The following is a 26,133-nucleotide window of genomic DNA, read 5'->3' on the forward strand; positions in this document are numbered from 1 at the left end:
TTATTTCTATGAAAAAAGTTAATATAAAAATAATAACAATAGGGGTGCCTGGGTGGCTCAGTCGATTAAGCGTCCGACATCAGCTCAGGTCATGATCTCATGGTTTTGAGTTAGAGCCCTAACTGGGACTCTGTGCTGACCTCTCAGAGCCTGAAACCTGCTTCAGATTCACTGTCTCCCTCTCTCTCTGCCCCTCCCCTATGCATGCTCTCTCTCTCACTCTCTTGTCTCTCAAAAAGAAACGTTAAAGAAAAAAAATTAAAAATACAATAACAATAGATACCTTTTTTACTCAATCTCTACTTGCCTAATTTGTTAGATTAAACAAAACTTTCACTTCCTTGAGATGTAAAACAGAGTATCTCAGTATACTGACTTAAGTCTGCAGAACAGTATGTAGGTATGGCTCCTAGACCTCCTCTCTAAGACTCTCATTCTAGAACCACCTGGTGACCAGTGTGCTGATAAGAGTCAGTTTGTTCCCAAACTGATTTGTGCTGGTTAGATTTAATAATTATAAAATTTCATTAAGTATTATGTAAGTAATAAAAAGGAGTTATTTTTATAAAAATCAAGGAAAATTTATTGGAAACATTGGATAATGCAAATAGCTAAAAAAATGATTAGAGGTATATGAGACATATGTGAAAGAATAGGAAATGAGTGTTAAATTCCAGACAGATTCTGCACTAAGCTTTTTTCTTACATGGCTCCCCATTAAAGGAAGCCAAACTTGAATTCATAGGTGATGAATTATGGTTTTATTTTATGCTGGAAAAATAACACCAATAAACAATCAGAAATCACATATGAAAAAGGCCTTGGTCCTATGTCAAAAATTTGGCTAATGAATGTGAATTTATTTAAGTTAAAATAATGTGTTTAGGAAATGTAGGTATATAGGTTTTAAATGATCACTGCTTTTACCACATAGTTTCAAATATATATATATATATATATATATATTTGAAAAATATATAATCATTGAGAGTTTCAAATAAAATTGTTTCAATGAGACAGTCTGAACTAATTTGAATGGTAAAAGCAGTGAATACTTGGATTAGAAATGCTAAGTGGCTACGGTGAATAAATACTCCTGTTTTAGAATTCCACCTTTATGGCTTTATGAGTTATTTGAATCAAAAGGAATTTTCTGTGTCCAAAGAAGAGCTTAAAACAAAACAAAATAAATGAAGAAATATGCCATCAAGAAAATGAATTTTCTACATTTCCATCTCAAGAAAGGAAGTCTTGGTAGGTAATTTTAGGGGCGCCTGGGCTGCTCAGTTGGTTAAGCACCTAACTCTTGATTTGGGCTCATATCATGATCTCACAGTTTGTGGGATTTAGCCTATGTTGGGCTTTGCACTGACAGCAGGGAGCCTGCTTGGGATTGTCTTCTTCCCTTTCTCTCTGCCCTCCCCAGCTTGTGCGCTCTCTCTTTCTCAAAACAAATAAATGTCATAAAAAGAAGATAATTAAAAAAAAAATCTTCTAGAAAACCGACAGTATGAAAGAAAGTTTTTTAGAGTTTGGAAATAGAGTCATCCGAGGAAGGAATATATTTGTGGTGCCTGCTGCTATACAATATTGGAGAACCTAAGGAAAGTAATACAAAATTATAAATTCTAAATTATATATGAAAATGAATATTTATTTTGAATAGGAAAAGGAATCAGTACATATATATTTTCAAAGTTGACAAATATCACAAACATTATATCATACAGAGAAAGAACATTTAGTAACTATTTGACACTCCTCCACATTACCATTTCCCCTTGCATTTGTATGTAATGCTATTTATATTTCTTTCCTTTTTTTATTGCTATTTATAGTTTCAAATAATAATTAAAAAGTATTTTCTAGGGGACAATGGAAAGAATGTCTTGCTTCTTGTCTGATTGATCAAAATTTGATCTTTAGGAAGATTTCTTTAAGTTTCATCATTTGTTATTGGTAATGCCATGTAAAATTTTTAGAACTGTCAACATTTGGAAAACTTGTATCAAATTGTTTTCATATAAGAACTCTGAGATTCAGAACCATTTTGCTGTATCAATAACAGTTTTGCAGGTCTCTTAGTGTCAGACAAAGATGGATCTGAAATGTTGGGATCTGGAAAAATATGTGACTGCTCATATAGTCACACAGTTGTGCTTGCTGTTTGCAGCACTGTCACAAATGTTTGCTTTAGAATTGTAGGAATTCAGATAAATTCTATTTTGTACAATTCCCATCCAACAACAAAAAAATAAGGATATGTTTATAATTGCTTAAAATTGGCCTTTTTGGGTGCTTGTTTTGACAACACATTGTACTAAAAATTAGAACGATATGGAGAGGATTAGCATGGTCCCTGTGTAAAGATGACACACAAATCTGTGAAGTGTTCCATCTTTTTATCACTAGGTGATATATGGAATTATTGAATCACTATATTGTACACCTGAAATTAATATAACACTGTATGTTAACTATACTGGAATTAAAATCTTAAGAAGCCAAAAATAAAAAATAAAAATAAAATCAGCCTTTGGAAGTGTACCAGGCAATAGATTGCCCTGATACTCAAGCTTCATTAGATTCAGTCACTGAAACCCAGCTCTCAAAGTCAATCATTTACAGATAGTGAGGGAAGGAAGTAGGTTCAGATGAAGAGCATCCAAAGAAACCTCATGTTTTACCAATGAAATATTAACTCATGCTGTTTGCCCAAGGTTGATGGCAATGACTACGACTTTCTTACATTCTGTAGACGAAGCACAATTATTTACTGATTGTTTCATTTGATGACAATTATAATTCTCCTTAAAGTCACACAGTGCTTTTTTGATTTTTTTTGGGATTTATGCATATCATCTCATCTGGTTTTGCTTTGTTGCTACATCCTTTTCAGGGATGTGGAGTAATGCGGTGAAGTGACCCACCTAAAGTCCTGTGTTTTTTAAAGCAGGGTTTCAAACCAAAACTTTGCAACACAATAAATCCAGTGTTTGCTCTAGGCCATACTGAGTCCTTTTCTGTACAATATTAATGACATCATGACATTTAAACGCATTCTTAAGTGTTCTGGCATATTAGGCAAGTTAATGTTACCTGATGTCACAAGTAACCTCAACTCTCCATAATTATAATAAATGCGTATTTCCTACTCCAGTGTTTTAAAGTACAATGTGAATATTTTTAATAGGATGGCTTTCAGGGGTGGCTCTGTTGCAAACATTTCCAGAAGGACCCAGGCTCCTACTGTCTTGTGGTGCTGTCACCTTCCATCTACAGTCCCTGATTGTGCTGCAGAATGGGAAGACAACATGACGTATTAATCCTCATGACATGTGTAGCTGCTGTCACATGACACAATATTAGTAATGTGGCTGCAACTACGTGGAGTGAAACAGGGAAATACATTCCCTGGCTTGACAGCAACTTCCCATCCAGAGAATAAACAAAGAAAAAAATGGTTTATTAAAAAAATAGTTATTGTAGGGGCGCCTGGGTGGCGCAGTCGGTTAAGCGTCCGACTTCAGCCCGGTCACGATCTCGCGGTCCGGGAGTTCGAGCCCCGCGTCAGGCTCTGGGCTGATGGCTCAGAGCCTGGAGCCAGTTTCCGATTCTGTGTCTCCCTCTCTCTCTGCCCCTCCCCTGTTCATGCTCTGTCTCTCTCTGTCCCAAAAATAAATAAACGTTGAAAAAAAAAATTAAAAAAAAATAGTTATTGTAGTCAAGTTTTTGAATAGGTAAATGCTATGAGAAAAGGAAGAGACAAAATTATACTTTATTTTCTTCTTGGCCATCACTCTAAAACTCTACTTTTTAAGCTTACAACATGAAGAAAGATTCTCAGAATGTAAGAATAAAGAGATATTCAAAGGACAGATTAAAAAATATAATTCTTTATATTTTTCCATAACTAGTGAATACATTTGTGGTTCGAAACCTGAGATATAAATTATGAGTTCTACTATAATGGGTATTCTATTTTTTTAGAGACTTTTTACAAAAATGTTTATTTATTATTAAGAGAGAGAGATAGAGAGGGAGCAGGGAGGGGCCAAGAGAGAGGAAGACCGAATCCCAAGCAGCCACCATGCTGTCAGTGCAGAGCCAGATGCAGGGCTCAAACTCACGCACCATGAGATCATGACCTGAGCTGAAACCGAGTCAGATGCTTCACCGACTGAGCCACCCAGGCACCCTTGTAATGGCTATTCTAACTTTAAGTCATGCATTTGTAGAAACATACTTTTTCTTTCATTTTTTTCCAGGTTTTTTGTTTGTTCATTTTACATTTTGGGGGCACGTGATATGTCAGAATCCCCTGTAGGCATTGAATCTCTTTCAAGGAACTCGCAATTTAGTAGGAAATAAGCCATACACATAGATGCAAATACAATGTGCACAATGAGCTACCCCATGAAAGAGATATACACAGAATACTTTGGAAGTCTGGGCAGGGGCACGTGAAGGGTGAAGGGGAGTTGACAAACTTTGGTGATGATGAGACAGGCTTGGCCATTTTAATCAAGGGCTTTTTCAAGTACTAACAAATAGGAAAACATAAGTTTGCTGACATGGTAACAAGCTACTTTTCTCCATTTTCTTGAGAAATAATTGACATTTGTTACTGTACAAATTAAACATACAACATGGTGGTCTGACTTATATATACAATGAAATGGCTACCCCAATAGGTTCAGCTAGCACCCGTTTTTCCCATACAGATGTAATAAAAAGAAAAGAGAATAAAGGATAAAGTATTCTTCTTGTGATGAGAATGCTTGGAATTCACTCTCTTGACAACTTTCCTATATATCATATAGTAATATTAACTACAGTCATCACATTGTACATTACATCTCTGGCACTTAATTATCTTGTAACTAGAAGTTTGTACCTTTTAAGCCCCTTCCTCTACTTCCCCCTCCCCCTGCTCAGCCTCTGGTAAGAAGTCTGATCTCTTTTCCTATGAAGGTTTTGGTTTTTTAGATTTCACAAAAAACTATTTATTGATAAAACAAACCACTAGTAATTCTTAATTTGTAAAAGTCCGTCTTTCTGGAGAAAAAGATTTAAATAATATGTAGAATAGAAAGCAGGGGGAAAAACATCTTGCGTTGATAAATGTAGAAATTATGTTTGTATCACAAAGATCTTAAAGATAGGTTTACTAGTTTTGTGAACTATTATCACCTTCTCATTGTCTAATATGTGGAAATATTTCAAAATTTTAAAAAGTCAGTATTTAAGATGATGGACAATTAGCGTGGCAAAACCTAAAATTTGACTGTTCTTTCTTGTCCCTTGCAAGTGTCATTAGAGTTTCTAAGATTGTGGCATCAGTATTCAGGTTTATCACCTGTGCCTCATAAAAAACAAACAAGAATACTTAGGAATAGTTCGGTAGATGGTAGTATTCAATCAGAGTAAAACAAAATGAGAAAGATCCAGGATAAAGGATTAAGTGTGCTGAAACTCCTTGGTTGACTTCTTAACAAGGTTTTTTGTCCTCAGTAGGGTTAATGAATTAATCATATAAAGAAAACTACACATTAAGCTGCACATAAATGAGCTTGGCCAAATGCAAAGCCATCTACTTCTGGCACCTGCCTTATTTCTTTTTTTTTTTTTTTTTTTTTTATTTTTGGGACAGAGAGAGACAGAGCATGAACGGGGGAGGGGCAGAGAGAGAGGGAGACACAGAATCTGAAACAGGCTCCAGGCTCTGAGCCATCAGCCCAGAGCCCGACGCGGGGCTCGAACTCACGGACCGCGAGATCGTGACCTGGCTGAAGTCGGACGCCTAACCGACTGCGCCACCCAGGCGCCCCGCACCTGCCTTATTTCTGACCCCTTTTCCATGTACTGCTGTGCTAGACTCGCTGAACTGCACAGGCTCCCAGGCTCAGCCCGTGCTGTTTCCTTCCTCTTGTCTGCGTTCAAGTTGTTCCCAGTCTGGAAAAACCCTCACTTACCCTCTGCTTCCTTTGCATCTTGAACTCCCTCTCAAGAGCCAGATCACACATTGTTTTCTGCCCCTGATTCGACTTCCCTCCTGCTCATTAATTAAACAAATAATTGCTGAGCACCTGCTAGACTTCAAGAGGTGTGTAAGGTGCCAAGGGTCCAATTGCTAATAAGACAGGTGTGTTCTGCTTCCCGGAACGTGGGATCTTGTGGGGGATACTCCTGGTGGCCCACACCACCGTGAACTCACTCTTTCCAGGCATTCTTCTGAGGGATTTGCCATAAATTCGCTGGTTTAATCCTCACAGCAACCCCATGAAGTGGGCACCATTCTCTCTTGCATATAATGCATGAGGAAACAACAACATTGCAAGCTGCTACCTGGCCACTGTCAGACCCAGGTAGGCCTACCCCTTAAGGAACCCTGGGTCTCTTCATTTCCCAGGGACTTGTTTCACATTTGTTGAATGTCAGGTCCCTTGGATTCTTCTGCTCTTGACCCCTGACACGACGTCAAGCTTCTCATTTTGCTTATAGTGAACCTAGTGAGTGTGCAGCTCCAGCCACCCTGTCCCCGTAGCCAGTCATGCAGGGCTCTCACCACATCACTCTTCCTGTCACACTGTACTTCATGTATGGGCCCCCTGTCTTCCTGTAACACTATAGAAACGAGACAGGGAGTTTTTTTCAATATTTATTTATTTTTGAGGGAGAGAGTGAGAGAGCATGTGTGAGCGGGGAAGGAACAGAGAGAGAGGGAGAGAAAGAGAATCCCAAGCAGCCTCCACACAGATATGGGGCTTGAACTCAGAAACCGAGAGATCATGACCTGAGCCGAAATCAGATGCTTAATGACTGAGCCACCCAGGCACCCGGCAGTGATTTTTAATGAGCTCTTCAACAAGTATTTATGGAGGCTGGAGTACTGAAGGCTGGACATCATTCTAGGTGTCAGAGATATAGTGGTGAAAAGACAAACAAGTCTTACTTTGTAGAATATGTCCTGGGAGGAAGATTAAAACCAAACCCTTTTGCACCTCATTGCTCTAGGTGACGTTGTCAATACTGAGTCAAAAACAGAAGTTCTCCAGATTGGACCTAGAATAGTAATAAAAACTAACATTTCTTCTGTCTTTATAATGAGCCTGTCTTTTTTCCAAGACATGTATATTTATTCGTTTAATAATCCCTCAAGGTAGGAACCATTGTCATTCCATTTTTAAAGATTAGGGAACTGAGGTTCAGAGTGGTTTGAAGCCATGTGGCTAGTAGGAAGGTAGGACTTCAGATTCTCTCTCAGACATTGTGCCCAGATCCTGTGTGCCTGGCAAATATCTTTGAAAGCAACAAGAGGAGAGAAGAGGTGAGCTGTGTTGAAGAGAGGGGCCAGAATGATCCCCCTTACACAGAGAAGGGGAGATAGCTTTACAGGCAGACAAGACCTGCCCCCTTCTCTGGGGGGCGGTGCCCTGGGAAGTTGATAGCAGCTCAGAAAGAAAGTGTGCTGAAGGAGACTGAACTTTGCACAGCTTTTTAGCATTGACTAAAATTCTCATTTGCCCCCCATGGCACAGAGACAGAAAGCCATCAGACTAAAAGGGTCCTCATGACCTTGAAACCATGCAGTTGCCAGCTATGAACACGGAGGCTTAAGTTATGGACCATCCCCATTTCAAGTCACCAATGGGCTTCAGTATGATCCTTCCATGGGGAGAAAGTCCTAAAAACATTTGTACTTAAATTTCCTACCAGCCCAATAAAATAAAGCCCAGAATAAGATTCACCTTCATTAAAGGAAATAAAGACATGGACATATCTTACACATTTGAGTTTATGGTTTGACATTCATAACTCTTACACAACAAGTATTGAAGTGCAGATCGGGATCAAGGGCTGTGCTACACGCAGGATGCACAGCAGTAAATAATAAGGTCTGACTTAGTGAAGTCTACAGTTAAGTGGACAAAAATGGTATTGAATAAACAAATACAAAATTTTAAAAATACAAATTTTGCTAAGTTTTATGAGAATCTAAGACACTATTAAAGGGGATAACATGATACATTGGGCTTAGGTTAGGGACAGCATTTCCAGAGGGTGAACATCAGTTACTCAAGCGTGGGGTGGAGAAGAAAGATTCTGAGCACAGAGAATAGTACAAGCAAAGAGTAAGAAACACCCAAACGATTGAAAAGGGAGCCAGATGCCTGAGCATAGCAAGGGAGAAGGAAAGTACCATGCGAGTTAGAGCTGAAGACACAGGAAGTAGCCAGAAACTGAAGAACCTTGTTAAAGATTTATAGTTTAACCTTATCTGAAATGGTAGGGTACTGAGGGCTTTATAAAATGGAAGGAACACATTTAGATTTAATTTTTAAGAAATATCATTAGGGCACCTGGGTGGCTCTGTTGGTTAAGCGTATGACTCTTGATTTAGGCTCCGTTTATAATCCCAGGGTTCTGGGATTCGGCCTTGTGTCTGGCTCCACTCTGAGTGTGGAGCCTTCTTGGGATTATCTCTCTCCCTCTCCCTCTGTCTCTCACTCCACTCGCTTTCTCTTTCTCTCTCTCTCTCTCAAAAAAAAAAAATCATTGGAATAGAGAGTGGAAATGGTGAGACCAATCGAGAAATCATTTCCATAGTGGCAGAAAGAGATACAGGCGGTGTGCACTGGGGATGGTGGTAATAGAAAGAGAACCGGGTACCCTAGACATTGATTTTGGAGTAAAACTGATAGGATTAAGGGAAGTAGGAGGTAGACAAGGTGATGGAAAAGAAAGTGTCAAAGAGATCCCCAGATATATAATGTAGACAACTGGGACAATGGAAATGACATTTGCTGAGGTGGAATAAAAACAGGTTTAAGGAACAACCAAGAATTCAGAGGTGGACATGTTAGTTTTAAAAATATGCGTGCAATGCAAGAAGGCATTTATCATGCTGACTATCTGGGTAATTCTGATATGTTAAGGTAAAACCTACAATTAACTTATATACATCACATAGATCTTTTGCTCTTTGTCTAAAGTAGGAGGAATTTGAAGGCCAACCTCATGCCTGCTGATTCTATCTTGTGGTATTGATATAAGCAACTGGAATGAATACATGTCAAATCCACAAAGCTTCTGAAAAGTCCTAGAAAGGAAGATCTGTATCTGCAGAGTCATGTGTACATGAGTCAGCAGCATTTTATTTTAAATTCTTTTTAATATTTATTTATTTTTGAGAGACAGAGTGAGACAAAGTGAGACTGGGGGAGGGGCAGAGAGAGAGGGAGACACAGGATCAGAAGCAGGCTCCAGGCTCTGAGCTGTCAGCACAGAGCCCGATGCAGGGCTCAAACCGACAGACTGTGAGATCATGACCTGAGCTGAAGTAGGACACTCCACTGACTGAGCCACCCAGGCACCCCATCCTTTTTATTTTTTTTTATATTTATGAGTCAGCAGTATTTTAATTGTTTAATTGCCCTACTCATTAGCCCAAGATAGATTTTTAAGTCTAAGCCTTAAAATAAGAATAATTTACAGTTGTTTTTAGAAAAAGAAATAAAAGTGTCCACCATTTGATCATCTGTCCCTAATCTGCCTCACCTTCAAAGCCATAAAATAAGAAAGAACATAAATTAAAAGTTTCCAAATAAATATTCACAGAATGGTGATTCATGCATAAATTTATTTGAATATAAAGCTCCAAGCTGGTTTCCCTCCCAATGTTTAGAATTAATAGGAGCTAGAGGTAGGTCAGCTCCCTTGGGAATGACCAGTAATGTTTTCTTCTATGTTACAATCTCAAATGCCATCTTCATTTAGTTATAAGGATTCTTCTTCCATTTTATGTATTTGCTCTCCTATTTTTATCTCCTTGATCTTAAACTGAATGCTGTGACCAAGTGAGAACTCTAGTTTCCTGTCTTTTGTTATCCCACACCATTTCTGTAACCTAATCAAAATGTGCTATTTTTTCCCAAGACATTGCCATATTTTTCTCTCATCATGACACTTAATTTGAAGGTGGCAGACTGGAAGATGCACTGTCCTGTGACAAATTTGTAAGCCACGAATTGATCTCTGCTCCACACACAGCAATATGCAAGCGTGGTATCTTGCAACTTATCATAAATCATGTTTTACTTCTTTGCTCATAGACTTTGTGAGAGCTGAATGCAATGTGGAGATGGATGGGGGTCAGTTCCTCACTGTCAGCCATAGCGGCTGGTAATTTATAGATAAGATATAACACCTGTGAGTTATGATGTCTTTTGTTTGCTTGAGTTGTCCTGTGCTGAGCACTGCAATGCCTACATCATAATGTTTGAGGGTTTCCTATCATGTACTAAAAACAAACAAACAGACAAACAAAAAAACCAAAACCCCAAAACCCCACAACAACAACAACAACAACACAAACATAAGTCAAGGAAGCATGGCATTATACCCATGAGCTATTAGATTTATCCAATCAAAATGCCATTTCATCTTTTGGCATGATGCCCTAGGACTGATGCACAAGGAGGCTGCAGGTGTAATGACTACAAGTATGGCTGCTTGAACTAAGTCAAATTCTTCATTTCATAATCATTAAAAGAACTGCAAGGAACTTCATCACAAGTCTTCCACAGATGGAATAGTTCTCCACATCCCCTAGAGATACAAACACACACACACACACACACACACACACACACACACACAAATAATAAGAAAGAAAGAAAATACTGGCAAGAGGTACTGTGTCCATGTTGTTATGAAAATGTAATTTTTAAAAGTAAACATAAGCAACTGATTAAGAGAGATGGAAGGAAAAAGTATCTTTGTTCTATGAAACATCCCAACTGCCGGTTTATTCTCATCACATCATTTTAATTTGCAGAAGAAAGTACAGTCTGAAGTGTACTGACATTATCATTAATTAATATTAATTGGGTCTTACATAGTCTCCCAAGTGTTCCAGTTCTACCCTGATTGTAAGTTAAGCACTTTTTACACTCTTTATAATCATTAATAGTAATATGGCAATGTGTATCACTGATCTAAGCAATGAAATGCAAATCGGCCACATCAATTTGGAGATGATGGATTATGTAGTAGTAGGGGGATCAATTGTTTATGAGGGAGAGCAGAAAGAAGCGGCAATATGCCATAAGCAAATGTTAGCAGCTCTTATTCCCACCCATGTAAGCATCCTCTCCTGGCAAATGCAGCTATGTCTTTCTTTCTGTTTTCATCATACCTGACACACGCATTCACTTTATCATACTAAGAGAAAGTTGTTGGTTTATACATTTGCTTTTCTACTGATACCAGTTTGGAAAGAACTAGCAACAGTCGAGGTAAGGACACCATATATATATATATATATATATATATATATATATATATAAGTTATATATATATAATTATGTTATATATATTTTAATCTTATTCTTTAGAGTATAACTGAAGACTTTCATATAGTAGGCACTCAATTTTTAAGCAAATAAGAGAACAAATGAATGGAATTGGAAAACAAAAAGAAAAAGGGAAATAGAAGTATATACCTTATATGTTAATGTATAAGTCTATGAAAATGAGTATTAGTTTTCTCAGTTTTGTATAATTTAATACATTCGAAATAGAAACCACATAATGTGTTACATGGATGCCTAAAAAAGTATATGTATATATGCATATATGTATATATATATATATGTATACTTGTTTTATATATATGTTATACTATATATATATATATTCTGCATTCAAAATGAATATGTTATAAGCTATCAAAGTCAAATATGCTTCCAAAATATATGCTTAAATAGGGAAGTCTGCTAATATATGGAAACAACATGTACATGGTATTAATCACATCTCCTTGGAAACTTTTCATTTGAAAAATTCCAAGTAATCCAAATATCCAAAAAAGTATTGCAAATTCCTGGATTTATTTTTAGGAAAAAACTGCCATAGCTTATATGGGATAAATATTGACGAGCTATATTTCTATTTGTTGTTTATTCCTATATTTTATTATCCAAAAAGACATATATGCAGAATAAGTATACTATATCTGATATTGTTTTATTTCAACAGTCTTGTTCTTAATTATAATTACAATAGCAATAACAAAAAATCAAATATAGATAGACTCTATTTCCTCTAGTCTTAAATCACTACACAATAGCCTGATATTTTAATCCAATTACATACTTTATTATTTTTATTATTTCAGTGTATATAAAGGGAAAAAATGGAGGTGTGTAGACAAGAATGATTAGGCTGGTATACTCTTAGTATCTGTTAAAATGCAGGCACTGTGAAATTTTCTAAATGAAGTTAATTAAAGTCTTAAGAATTAGCTTATAGAGCTAACCATATATACCATAAAAATGACAACCACTGGCAAGCTTTTATTTCTTTTTTCCATTTCTGGACAACTTCAGGCTACTTTCCATTTTGGGAATTCCTGGATCCTAAGACACACACTTAGTGATTTCCCAGAACTTAACCTACTGTATAAAGGCATAAAATTATGAGAAATAAGAATGAGAATAAGAAAAGGCAGTAATTTTAAAAAGTAATGATGAGTCTATCTACAAAACATAATATTTCATGGAGTTCAAAGTCATGGTAAAATTCTAGAATGAATTTTTATAAGATGGCTTTTGAGCTTTCAGAAAGCAAATGGTAATCATTCGGATATAGGATGGATGGCTAAGATTAAGTAATACTGAATTATCAAAAGTTTCTAAAAATAGTACTCTTGACCAGGAATATTTGGAAAATGCTATAAGCATAGTATATCTGAAATTTGATAAGAAATGTAACATAGAGGGGCGCCTGGGTGGCTCAGTTGGTTAAGCGGCTGACTTCAGCTCAGGTCATGACCTCACAGTCTATGAGTTTGAGCCCGACGTTGGGCTCTGTGCTGATAGCTCAGAGATTCGAGCCCACTTCCAATTCTGTGTCTCCCTCTCTTTCTACCTTTCCCCTGCTTGCTCTGTGTCTTTCTCTCAAAAATAATAAACATTAAAAAAAAGAAATGTGACGTAGATATTTTTATGTTTATTTATTTATTTTGAGAGAGAGAGAGAGAGAGAGAGAGAGAGAGAGAGAGAGAGACAGGGAGAGGCAGAGAGAGCGAGCGAGAGAGAAAATCCCAAGCAGGCTCCCTGCTGTGGGCACAGAGCCTGATGCAGAGCTCTCCCACGAACCATGAGATCATGACCTGAGCTGAAATCAAGAGTCAGATGCTTAACTGACTAAGCCACCCACGCACCCCAATGGCATAGATATTTTTGATGGTCTTTTGGGCATGATAATAAAATGTGGACTAGATGGGTACCCAAGTGAATTTATAACTAACTGAAAGACAATATTACATGAAAGTAAATAAAAATAAGTATGTTTACTGATGGTTCATTATTATCCTGGACAAATATCTGGGTAGCCTGCTGCAGGCCTGTATCCACAGCCTTTTTGCACTTACTATTTCAAGGCATGATAATCAAAAGAAGACATGGAAACACCAAAATAAAAAGCTTGTTCACAGCAAAGGAAACTTTTAAAACAAAAAAGGAACCTACTGAATGGGAGAAGATATTTGCAAATGATGTATCTGATAAGTGGTTAATGTTCAAAATGTATAAAGAACTTATACATCTTATTTATCTGATGAAAAAATGGACTGAGGACCTGAATAGACCTTTTTCCAAAGGAGACATACAAATGGTCAACAGACACATGAAAAGATGCTCAATATCACTAATCATTACAGAAATACAAATTAAAACTACAATGAGATAACACATTACACCTGTCAGAATGGCTAAAATAAAAAACACAAGAAATAATGAGGGTCAGAGATGATGCGGAGAAGGAGTCCTTGTGTACTGTTGGTGGAAATGCAGACTGGTGTAGCCACGGTGGAAACAGTATGGAGCTTCCTTAAAAAACTAAAAATAGAATTGCCATATCATCCAGTAATTCCACTGTAGGGTATTTACTCAAAGAAAATGAAAATATCAATTTGAAAAGATATATGCATCCCTATGTTTACTGCAGCATTATTTACAAAAGTCAAGATATGAAAACAACCCAAGTATCTCCATCCATCGATGAAAAAAGAAGTGGTATATATATATAAATATATATGTACATATATATCTATGTATATATATAAAGAAATATGTACATATATATTTTTATATATAAAGAAATATGTACATATATATTTATGATCATGATCATATATTTAGGTCACCTATATTTAGGTCATGATCATGATCATATATTTAGGTCACCTATATTTAGGTCATGATCTCATGGTTCCTGAGTTTGAGCTCTGCGTTGCGCATGGGGCTGTGCCCTGACAGTAAGGAGCTGGCTTGGGATTCTCTCTCTCTTTGCTCCCCCGCCTCTTTCTGCTCACATTCACGAGTGCTCTCTCTCTCTCTCTCTCTCTCTCTCAAAATAAATAAACTTAAAAAAAAAAATCAGGCCTTGCCATTTGCAACAACATAAATGGACCTAGAGAGTATAATGCTAAGTGAAATAAATCAAAGACAAATAGCCACATGATTTCACTTATATGTGGAATTTAAGATACAAAAAACAAAGACAAAAACAGACTCTTAAATACAGAATACAAACTGAGGGGAGGTGGGTGGGGGAGGGTTGAAATAGATAAAGGGGATCAAGAGTACATTTATCTTGATGAGCAATGTATAATATATAGAATTATTGAATCATTATATTCATACCTGAAACTACTATAACACTATGTCAATTATACTTGAACACAATTTTTTTAATTAAAGAAAACAAAACATTGAAAAAAAGATGAAACCAATCTAATGAAATAAAAATAGGATCTACATAAAAACAGGGTTGGGTGAACGTAATTTAAGAGTAATACTGTGAAAAATACTTACATTTTCAGACACATACATTTTCATTCTTTTCCAATTTAGGTGCAGTTGTTCTTTTTTTCCCCCTTAAATACTTACTTAAGAATAGACCATCTGTTTTCTTGAACTGGCAGTGTTGTAGAAAGGTTAGAGCAAATAGCATCAGCTTCTAGTGTAGCTGACTTTGCATGAGATTTTTGAACTAGAAAAAATAAAGTGTCATGTGTTTGTACCAGTTGGGGAAAGAAGAAAATGTCAAATTCAGATATTTAATCATCCTGGATGATTGTGACTATTCAGGGTTGTGACTATTCTTCCATAACTCAAATGTGACTTCTCTTTTAAATATTATTCTTAATATACACAGTGAGTTTTCATTAAGATAAAATAAAAAGAAAGGAAAACCTTTTCAAGTCAGAGATTTAAGGTAAATTAGATACAAACATTATGTTAATAGCTGTATGTACTTATACATTGATGAAACCCTCATAATTACATTGATTCATTAAGGAGAAATAAATAAATTCAGTAGAGTTAGATACATTTCTGAAATTAAGTAGAAAGCAAATGTAGTAAAAAATGTTACCTGAAAGTGAGACCAAATCTTTTGCAGTAAACTAACTACTTTTAATGGCTACTCATATTTCATTTTGAAAAAAGAAAATATTACATCTTAAATATAGTAAGTTCTAGGAAAATTTAATGAGAAAGAGTAAGTAATATTCAAAAAACTATAAAACCAATGATGTATAAAAACCATGGTGCATAAAATCGTAACACAGATTTTTATTCCTTTTGGTAAAATGCAGTTAAACAAAGAACTATCACATTAAGTTGGATTGGCATTGCCTGCAGGCTTTTCTTTCTTGAGTCAGAGGTTAAAGAAAGAAGTATATTAAGAATTTAAAATTGATTCTGAAGTCAAAAAGCTAGTGTCTCTCAGTAGTATTGACACAATTTGGTCATGTGGGCTGGGTGAAACTTGATTTGACAAAAAAGTAGTTATGATTGGTCCAAACCTACATGATTTAGGCAGTAAAAGGTAATGCAAGGGTTTTCAAACATTTCTGATGAATAAAGTTTGAGGGGTGCCTGGGTGGCTCAGTAGGTTGAGCGACTGACTTTGGCTTGGGTCATGATCTCATGGTTTGTGAGTTTGAGCCCCGCATTGGGCTCTGTGCTGACAGCTCAGAGCCTGGAGCCTGCTTCAGATTCTGTGTCTCCCTCTCTCTCTGCCCCTCCCCACTCATGCTCTGTCTCTCTCTGTCTCAGAAATAAACAAACATTAAAAAAAATAAAGTTGGAAAAATAGGCAGATTGTCTCCAGGTCTACATTTAATTTTTATTTATTTATTTTGAGAGAGAGAGAGAGAGAGAGAGAGAGAGAGAGAGAGAGAGAGAGAAACGCTAGCAGCGGAGGGATAGAAAGGAAGAGAGAGAAAGAATCCCAAGCAGGCTCTCAGAACGGCTCAAACCAACCATGAGATCATGACCTAAGGTGAAAACCAAGAGTCGAATGCTTAACCAGGTGAGCCACCCAGGTGCCCCTCAAATTCTACATTTAAATGAAGATGAAGTAAAGATAGGAATTTGGTTAAATGCAGATGTATAAGGATGGTTCCATCTTTAAATAGGGCTAATTTCAGCTGCAACATTTTAGACAAAGGGCTGTGGAGAATCAAAATCTAAATCTGTACACAGTATGGCTGTACCTTCGTTTTCATCTCATTTTTGTTTGCTTTTTAGCTTTTGTGAATTTAAACTACGTTTTTAATAAAGGCTCATAAATATTATCATAAGTGTATTTTCTTTCCTCCAAGACATCCTTTGACAATCGATTATTTATTATCTAGCTGTGACAAGTTTTTATCCATCTTTCTGACTATTCTAATTTGGATGACATCCTTTAACCTAATTTTAGTGAATTTTAACTTGATAATTAAAAAACAAAACAAAATGAAAGCTTGCATTAGGATGGGATGTAATGAAAAATCTGTGGATTAGCCCACATGTTATTTTACCTTTCATATTCAATTTATTTCTCTACTTCTTTTTTTAATCTACTTCTGAATAATTCAGTAAATTTGTATAAATCACTAGAACGAACAATACCTAAAACACAAGCTAAACACACATACACACACACACACACTCATACATACACACTGGGGATTTAATAAATAATTCAAAATTTTAAATATAAAATAGCTTTATTGAATAGATTTATAAGAAATTTGATTAACACAGGGAAATAAGTCACCCCAGTCCAAAGGCTGCCACATGTAATACTGGTCCCTGAACAGTGCTTGGCAATCTAAGCAAGTAGCACATGAAAATTTTGGCAGGACACCATACTTCTTTTTTTTGCTCTGAGCTGTGCCTTATATACCTATTTTGTATGTTTACAGACCATTTCAGGGTTAAATCCACGTTTATACAGGAATACTAAATGTTTACAGAATTAGCTTCTGTGATTGGGGTACTCTCCAATCAGCTTGCAAGTGTAGGCATAATTACAGTGGGGGTTATTCTCCCCCTAGGTGACCAGAGCTGACATTTCAGGAGGGAGGATCATAACTGTGAATAGAAACCTAAAAAACTGGTTGAGACAGGATGTAAAAGTGAAGAGAGGATGGTGTGGTGTGAAGAAAAAAGGTTTTCTAGTAGTTATGGTAGAAAAGAATATTAGAATGAAATGAATAATGTTACTATTAGTTTAAAGAATAATTTTCATATAGCCATGAGTGGACTTTTAAAAGCTTAATATTTAGAACACCATATTTTTAACACCGTGTTGGAAAGTTCTGGTTAACTGTCTTTTTGCCTTTATTTATTTATTTATTATTTTTTATTTATTTATAAAGATGAAATTTATTGTAAAATTGGTTTCCATACAACACCCAGTGCTCATCCCAACAGGTGCCCTCCTCAATACCCATCACCCACCCTTCCGTCCCTCCCACCCCCATCAACCCTCAGTTCGTTCTCAGTTTTTAAGAGTCTCTTATGTTTTGGCTCCCTCCCTCTCTAACCTTTGGGTAAATTCCCTTGGGTAAATTCCCAGCAGTGCTATTGCTGGGTCATACGGTAGGTCTATTCTTAATTTTTTGAGGAACCTCACACTGTTTTCCAGAGTGGCTGCACCAGTTTGCATTCCCACCAACAGTGCAAGAGGGTTCCCATTTCTCCACATCCTCGCCAGCATCTATAGTCTCCTGATTGTTCATTTTGGCCACTCTGACTGGCATGAGGTGATATCTGAGTGTGATTTTGATCTGTATTTCCCTGATGAGGCGCAACGTTGAGCATCTTTTCATGTGCCTGTTGGCCATCTGGATGTCTTCTTTAAAGAAGTGTCTATTCATGTTTTCTGCCCATTTCTTCACTGTATTATTTGTTTTTTGGGTGTGGAGTTTGGTGAGATCTTTATAGATTTTGGATACTAGCCCTTTGTCCGATATGTCATTTGCACATATCTTTTCCCATTCCGTTGGTTGCCTTTTAGTTTTGTTGATTGTTTCCTTTGCTGTGCAGAAGCTTTTTATCTTCATGAGTTCCCAATAGTTCATTTTGACTTTTAATTCCCTTGCTTTGGGGATGTGTCAAGTAAGAAATTGCTGCAGCTGAGGTCAGAGAGGTTTTTTCCTGCTTTCTCCTCGAGGGTTTTGATGGTTTCCTGTCTTACATTCAGGTCCTTTACCCATTTTGAATTTGTTTTCGTGAGTGGTGTAAGAAAATTGTCTTTTTGCCTTTCTTCTAATAAGACATTGTTAAGAATGCAGAGAAGGTATGGTATTCATCCTTTCTCTTGTTAACGAGATATAACATGTTGACTGATTTGTAAATATTGAACCACACTGGCACCCCTGGAATAAATTCCACTTGATTGTGGTGAATGATTCTCTTAATGTATTATTGGATTTAGTTTACTGATATTTTGTTGAGGATTCTTGCATCTACGTTCATTAAGATACTGGACTGTAGTTTTCTTTACTTGTATTGTCTTTATCTGGTTTTGGCATTAGCATAATGCTGGTCTCCCAGAATGTATTTTGAAATTTTCCTCCCTCTTCTATTTATGGAATAGCTTGAGAAGAATAGGTATTAACTCACTAAGTGTTTAGTAGAATTCACCTGTAAAGCTATCTGGTCCTGGACTTTTGTTTGTTGGGAGGTTTTGATTACTGATTTAATTTCATTGCTGGTAATTGGTTTGTTCAAATGTTCTCTTTATTCCCGATTCAGTTTTGGGAGGTTATGTTTCTAGGAATTTATCCATTTCTTCAGGATGTCCACATTTTTGCCATATAATTTTTAATAATATTCTCATAATCCTTTGTATTTCTGTGGTGTCTGTTATTACCTCTTCTCCTTCATTTCTGATTTTATTTATTTGAGTCCTCTCTCTTTTTCTCTTAATGGATCTGGCTAAAAGATTCCTCAATGTTGTTGACCTTTCCAAGACCCAAGTCCTGGTTTTATTAATCTATTCTATTGTGTTTTTAATCTCTATTTCATTTATTTATGCTCTAATTTTTATTATTTCCTTTCTTCTATTGGCTTTTGGCTTTGATTTTTTTTTTCAGGCTCCTTTAGGTATATGGTTATATTGTTTATTTAAGATTTTTCTTTTTCTTGAGGTGGCCCAAGGAATTTGGACCATTGTTTTTATTTTCAATTGTCACCATGTATTTTTTGTTTTCCTTTTGGTTTTTTGGTTGATCCATTTATTATTTAGTAGTATGTATTTAGCCTCCATGTATTTATGTTCTTTCTGGATTTTTCCCTACGACTGATTTCTAGTTTTATACCACTGTGGTTAAAAAGATACATGATAGGGCACCTGGGTGGCTCAGTTGGGTAAACCTCTGACTTCAGCTCAGGTCATGATCTATCTCATGGTTAGTGGATCCAAGCCCTGCATCAGGCTCTGTGCTGACAACTCAGAGCCTGGAGCCTGCTTCAGGTCTGTGTCTCCCTCTCTCTCTGCCCCTCCCCTGCTTGCTCTCTCTCTCTCTCTCTCAAAAATAAATAAAAACATGACAAAAAAAAGATGCATGATATAATTTTAATATTTTTGAACTTATTGAGAATTGTTTTGAGAATTGGCTTAACATGTCATCTATTCTGGAGAATGTTCCATGTGTACTTGAAAAGAATTTGTATTCTGTTCTTTTTGCATGGAATGTTCTGAATGTATCTGTTATATCCATTTGCTCCAATATGTCATTCAAAACCACTGTTTCCTTGTTGATTTTCTGTCTGGATGATCTATCCATTGATGTAGGTGGGTGTTAAAGTCCCCAACTATTATTGTATTTCTTTCATTTTCTTCCTTTATATCTGTTAATAGTTGCTTTATGTATTTAGGTGTTTTCATGTTGGAGGCCTAAGTATTTTCAATTGTTGTATCCTCTTGTTGGATTATTTTCTTTACCATTATGTAATGTCCTTCTTTACGTCTGTTACAGTATTTTTTTTCAAAGTTTGTTTAGTTTGGCATAAGTATTACTCCCCCATCTTTCCTTTTGCTTCTATTTGCATAGTAAATGTTTTTCCATCCCTTCACTTTCAATCTGCATGTATCTTTAGGTCTAAAGTGAGTCTCCTGTAGGCAGCATATAAATTGTTCTTGCTTTCTATTCATTCAGTGAGTCTGTACCATTTGGTTGGAGCATTTTGTCCATTTACATATAAAGTAGTTAATGATAGGTGTGTACTTGCTACCATTTTGTTACTTATTTTTTGGTTGTTTTTGTAGTTCTTTGCTATCTTTCTTCTTCTCTTCCTCACTTCCCTTGTGATGATGGTTTTCATTTATATTATGCTTGGATTCCTTTCTTTTCATCTCTTATAGGTTTTTGATTTGTGGTAACCATTAGTTTCATATGTAACATCTTATTTTTATAGCAGTCTATATTAAGTAGATGGTCACTTAAGTTTGAATCCAATATAAAAGCAAAAATTTTTACCTCCCTCCCACATTTTATGTATATGATGTCATATGTTACATCCTTTTATTTTATGAACAGTTGACTTATTTTTATAGATAAAATTAATTTTACTGCTTTTGTGATTTAACCTCCAAACTGGTTTTATAAGTGATTAATATACTACTTTTATTATTCTTTGCATTTACTTGTGAATTTTTTTCCTTCTATAGATTTTTTACTCCTGATAATAACGTTTCCTTTCCACTTGAAGAATTCCCTCTAAGTTTCCCATGAGTCTGGTTTAGTGGTGACAAGAGAACGGATGAAAACCATATGATCATAGCAGTAGATACAGAAAAACAAAAAACAAAACAAAACAAAAAACATTTGACAAAGTACAACAGCCATTCATGATAAAACCTCTCAACAAGGGTTTAGAGGAAACATACTTCAACATAATAAAGACCATATATGAAAATCATACTCAATGGTAAAAAGAACTGAGAGCTTTTCCTCTAAGATCAGGAATAAGACAAGGATGTCCACTCCATCATTTTTATTCAACACAGTATTGTAAGTCCCAGCCACAGGAATCAGACAGAAAAATATATGAAAGACATCCAAATTGGTAAAGAAGAAGTAGCACTTTCACTATTTGTAGATGACATGATACTGTATATAGAAAACCCAAAAGACTGCACCAGAAAACTACTGCAACTGATAAATGAATTAAGTAAAGTTGAAGGATAAGAATTAATATACAGAAGTATATTGCATTTCTCTACACTTATAATGAAGTAGCAGAAAATTAAGAAAACAGTCCCATTTACAATTGCACCAGAAAGAATAAAATACCTAAAAATAAACTTAACCAAAAAAGTGAAAGACCTGTACTCTGAAATTTTAAAACATTGAGAAAAGAAACTGAAAATTATATAAACAATTGAAAAGATATTCCATGCTCATGGATTGGAAGAACCAACATTGTTAAAATGTCCATATTACCCAAAGCAATCTACAGATTTAATGCAATCCCTATCAAAATGCCAAAAAAATTCTTCACAGGACTAAAACAAAGAATAGTAAAATTTGTATGGAACCACAAAAGACCCCAAATAACCAAAGCAATACCAAAAGACCCCAAATACCCAACCCAAACATAGCTGGAGGTATCACAATCCAAACATGTAGTAATAAAAACAATGTGGAACTGGCACAAAAATAGATACACAGATCAATGGAACAGATTAGACAGCCCAGAAACAAACCCACATTTACAGGGTCAATTAATCTACAACAAAGGACACAAGAATATATAACGGGAAAAGACATCTTCTTCAACAAATGGTGTTGGGAAAGCTTGACAGCTATAAGCAAAAGAATGAAGTGCATTTTCTTACACCATACACAAAAACAAACTCAAAATGGATTAACGATCTAAATGTGAGGCCTGAAACCATAAAAAGAAAACACAAATGGTCATTTATTTGACATCCACTGTAGAAACATTTTTTTTCTAGATGTCTGCTGAGGAAAGGGAAACAAAATTAAACTATTTAAAACTACATCAAAATGAAAAGCTTTTGCAGAGTAAAGGAATATAACAATAAAACAAGAAGCCAATTTACTTAATGGAAGAAGATATTTGCAAATGATATATCTGATAAGGGGTTAATGTCCAAAATATATTAAGTACTTATACAACTCAACACCAAACAAACAAAAAGCAAAACCACATAATCTCGTTAGAAAATGGGCAGAGAACCTGAATACACATTTTTTTTCCAAAGGAGACATACAGATGGCCAAAAGACACATGTAAAGATGTTCAACATCACTAATAATTACAGAAATGCAAATCAAAACTACAATGAGATATCACCTTATATCTGTCAGAAGGGTCAAGGTCATAAACACAAGAAATAACAAGTGTTGGTGAGGATGTGGAAAAGAAGAAACCCTTATGCACTGTTGGTGGGAAAGCAACTGGTGCAGCCATTATGGAAAAACAGTATGGAGATTCCTCAAAATATTAAAAATAGAAATGGGCAAAAGACATGAATAGACACTTCCAAAGAAGACATCCCAATGAGTCACCATGATCAAGTGGGATTTTTTCCTGGGCTCCAGGGCTGGTTCAATATTCACAAATCACTCAATATGATATACCACATTAATAAAAGAAAGGATAAGAATCATATGATACTGTAAATAGAAGCAGAAAAAGCATTTTCAAAAGACACCATCCATACTTGATAAAAACCCTCAACAAAGTAGGGATAGGTGGAACATACCTCAGGATCATGAAGTCCATTTACAAAAGACCCACAGCTAATATCATCCTGGATGGGGAAAAACTGAAAGCATTTCTCTATGGCCAGAAAAAAGACAATGATGTCCACTCTCACCATTACTATTTAATATAAAATACTAGAAGTCTTAGCCTCAGCAATCAGACAACAAAAAGAAACAAAAGGCATCCAAATCTGGGTATTTATACAAAAGGATTAAAAACAGGATCTCAAAGAGATATTAGTGCTTCCTTGTTCATTGCAACACTATTCACAATAGCCCAAATATGGAAACAACCTAACTGTCCATTGACAGATAAACAGAATAAGAAAATCTGTTATACACATGGAATATTATTCAGCCTTAAAAGAAAAGAACAAGAATTATGCAATATTAGATAACATGTACGAATCTTGAGGACATTATGCTAAGTGAAACAAGCCAGTTACACAGGACAAGTACCACATGATTCCATTTACGTGGACTATCTACAAGAGCCAGACTGATAAAAGCAGAAAGCAGAACGGTGGCTGCTAGAGGCCAGGGGTAGGGGCAAATGTGGAGTTACTATTCAGTTATATCGAGATGAACAAGCTCTAGAGATTTGCTACGTTGTGATATTTAGATAAAAATACTGCTTTGCACACTGAAAAATATGTTAAGGGGGTGGATCTCATGGTGGGTGTTCTTAGTACAATAAAACAAAAATGAAAATTAGACAAAAACCACAAAAATCTAATAAACATTCCATTTTTTTCTTGTCAGCTTACCTGTTCCCAGGTTGATATTGAGGGCAAGCTACGTTTGCCATACTTCTAGGATAGAATGACAAGGTAACAGAGCGTTTAAGTGGCTTCTCCTTCCCCAAACAGGACATTTCCACTTGGAAACCTGAGACTGCATGCACCAAACAGTCCTCCCCCCAAGATGTGTTTGGTCTTTCCGTAATGTGTGTCGACTCAGCTCCTTGTTCTTCAAGGTAGATTTTCTGCACCTCCAAGCACAAGATCAATGCCTATGTAATCTTCATATATTCGCATAACCCTCTCCAAAAGTCCCAGTATTTATGCTAACACTTTGTAAATAAGCACTTAGTAAATTTAAATATATTTCAAAAATATGTATTTTTCTTTTTTAATGTAAAAAGTTTTTTTAAAAACACCATCTTGTGGAGATTTTTCATGAACTCAACTATCAAATTGTGTGGGGAAATATAAATATTAGTTTAATCAGACATGTGTTAGTGTTTTTCTTTTTTCTGGACCAAGGTCTTAAAGTACAAAAGAGAGTGAAAAAGTCCCTAGGGGCTGAGATCACGAGGACAACTTTATTTCTGTGTTCTTCACAGTAATTTTGACTTCACTCTTCTGACTTTGCCAAATACAACCGTTTCCATATTAGGCTACTGTTTCCTATGATGAAACTCTAAAAATCCACCCTTGTACTTATATATAGCTTTAAATGAACTCAGACACATAGTTGTTTTAGAATGATGCAATTAATTCCTATAAAAAGCCATCTACTTCTGTAGCCAGGAAAAACAATGGCTGGAGCCCATGCTGTGCTGTATAAGAGAGCTGCTGAAAATACCCAGCTCTAAATAAGGTCGGAAATTTGTTGATTGGTGTGTTGGGAGTTTTTTTCTCCTTCATTTTCCAAAAGAAGGAGCAGACACATGTTCTGGCAATTTTCTATTTTTTCCTTCTCCCCAGATTTAGCTCAATGATTGCACAATTTTCTCAGGGCTCATCTTCCAGGAAAGTCTATAGCGAACAGGTATTTCCGTGCCAGTCTACATCAGAAGACAGTGGCCTAACAGGGGAATGCGTTACTTGCCCAGGGACCAATCCACTTGACTTAGTTACATGGGTAAATCAATTTAAAGAAGACAATGGTAATTACAGAGATGAATCGATGGTCTAACCCCCATGGTGCCCAGGAAGCACCAAGGAATGGTAAATAATCATCTGATTACTTATAAAAAAATTCCACTCTGAGGACTTTTACACCACACTTCAAATAAAACTATCGAATTACCTTAATGAAACACAGTTTGAACATTTATCCTGTTTTGTATCAATGGGTTCTTTGTTTCAAGCGCACCATTTAAAAATTAATGCTAGGGTTCAGTTATGATGATACCTGCTCCAACACATTCTTGCATCAAGCATTTAGTAGTTTCCTACCACGAGCATTGCTTGTTTTTGTCTCCCAAGAGGAGTCATGTTTCTGGACCCCTGATCTAGAAATGAGATGGGATGCACATTTGAGAGTGGATTAGAATGCTGGATATTTAATTTGTGGCAAGCAACAAAGAATATATATATATGTCACACCAACGGAACATGATAGGCAAGCCTAAGTCAGGGAGTACACAACTCTCTAATTCACACAAATTAAATGTGGTGATAATATAAGATGGCAGCCATGAAAGTCTTAAAATGTGCACACCATAAATTCCATTCTTTTTCCTACCTTAACATTTTTCCTGGATACTAGAATTAGAAGTGGAATGGCAAAACTGTAGGCAAATAAATGACGGTGTGTTTAAGACAGTTCCCAAATTTCAAAAAAAAAAAAAAAAAAAAAAGAGGTGGTCACATTTGAAACCATAACTCATCTGGGGGCAGCTGCCTTCTGATTTCCTTCAGGACTCTGGGGGAGAGAGAGAGAGACTGACTTAGAGAAATGCTAAGAGAAATCCTCTCATCTGTCACCTTCTTTGCATTTTTACTGCATTCATATTAGTTCATGCCTGTGTTCTTTCTCACTTGGGGTTTTTTTCAGACTTCAGATTCTCCTCTTTTGACCCAAGTTTTTATGCAACTGTCAAATACTGCTTTCAGTGTGGGGGGGGGGGGGTTGGGACACAGCTATAATCAGGTTCCTATTTTGCTTTAAAACCTTTTTAAAAAAATTTTAAATGTTTATTTATTTTTGAGAGAGAGAAAGACAGAGTGCAAGGGGAGGAGGGGCAGAGAGAGAGGGAGACACAGAATCTGAAGCAGGATCCAGGCTCAGAGCTGTCAGCACAGGGCCTGGTGTTGGGC

At 36.1% G+C, this 26,133-nt stretch overlaps 1 protein-coding gene and 1 non-coding gene across 8 annotated transcripts in view; one reads left to right on the forward strand and one right to left on the reverse strand.

Moving 5' to 3' along the window:
• Nucleotides 1-26,133, reverse strand: part of TRIML2 (tripartite motif family like 2) — a 212,908-nt gene that overhangs the window by 154,206 nt on the left and 32,569 nt on the right. The window lies entirely within an intron of this gene.
• LOC125165023 (U6 spliceosomal RNA) lies at nucleotides 2,301-2,404 on the forward strand. The gene has a single exon (XR_007151931.1). It is a non-coding gene; the product is annotated as a U6 spliceosomal RNA (small nuclear RNA).

Source organism: Prionailurus viverrinus, chromosome B1 (assembly GCF_022837055.1).
Source record: "Prionailurus viverrinus isolate Anna chromosome B1, UM_Priviv_1.0, whole genome shotgun sequence".
Classification (NCBI taxonomy): Eukaryota; Metazoa; Chordata; class Mammalia; order Carnivora; family Felidae; genus Prionailurus; species Prionailurus viverrinus.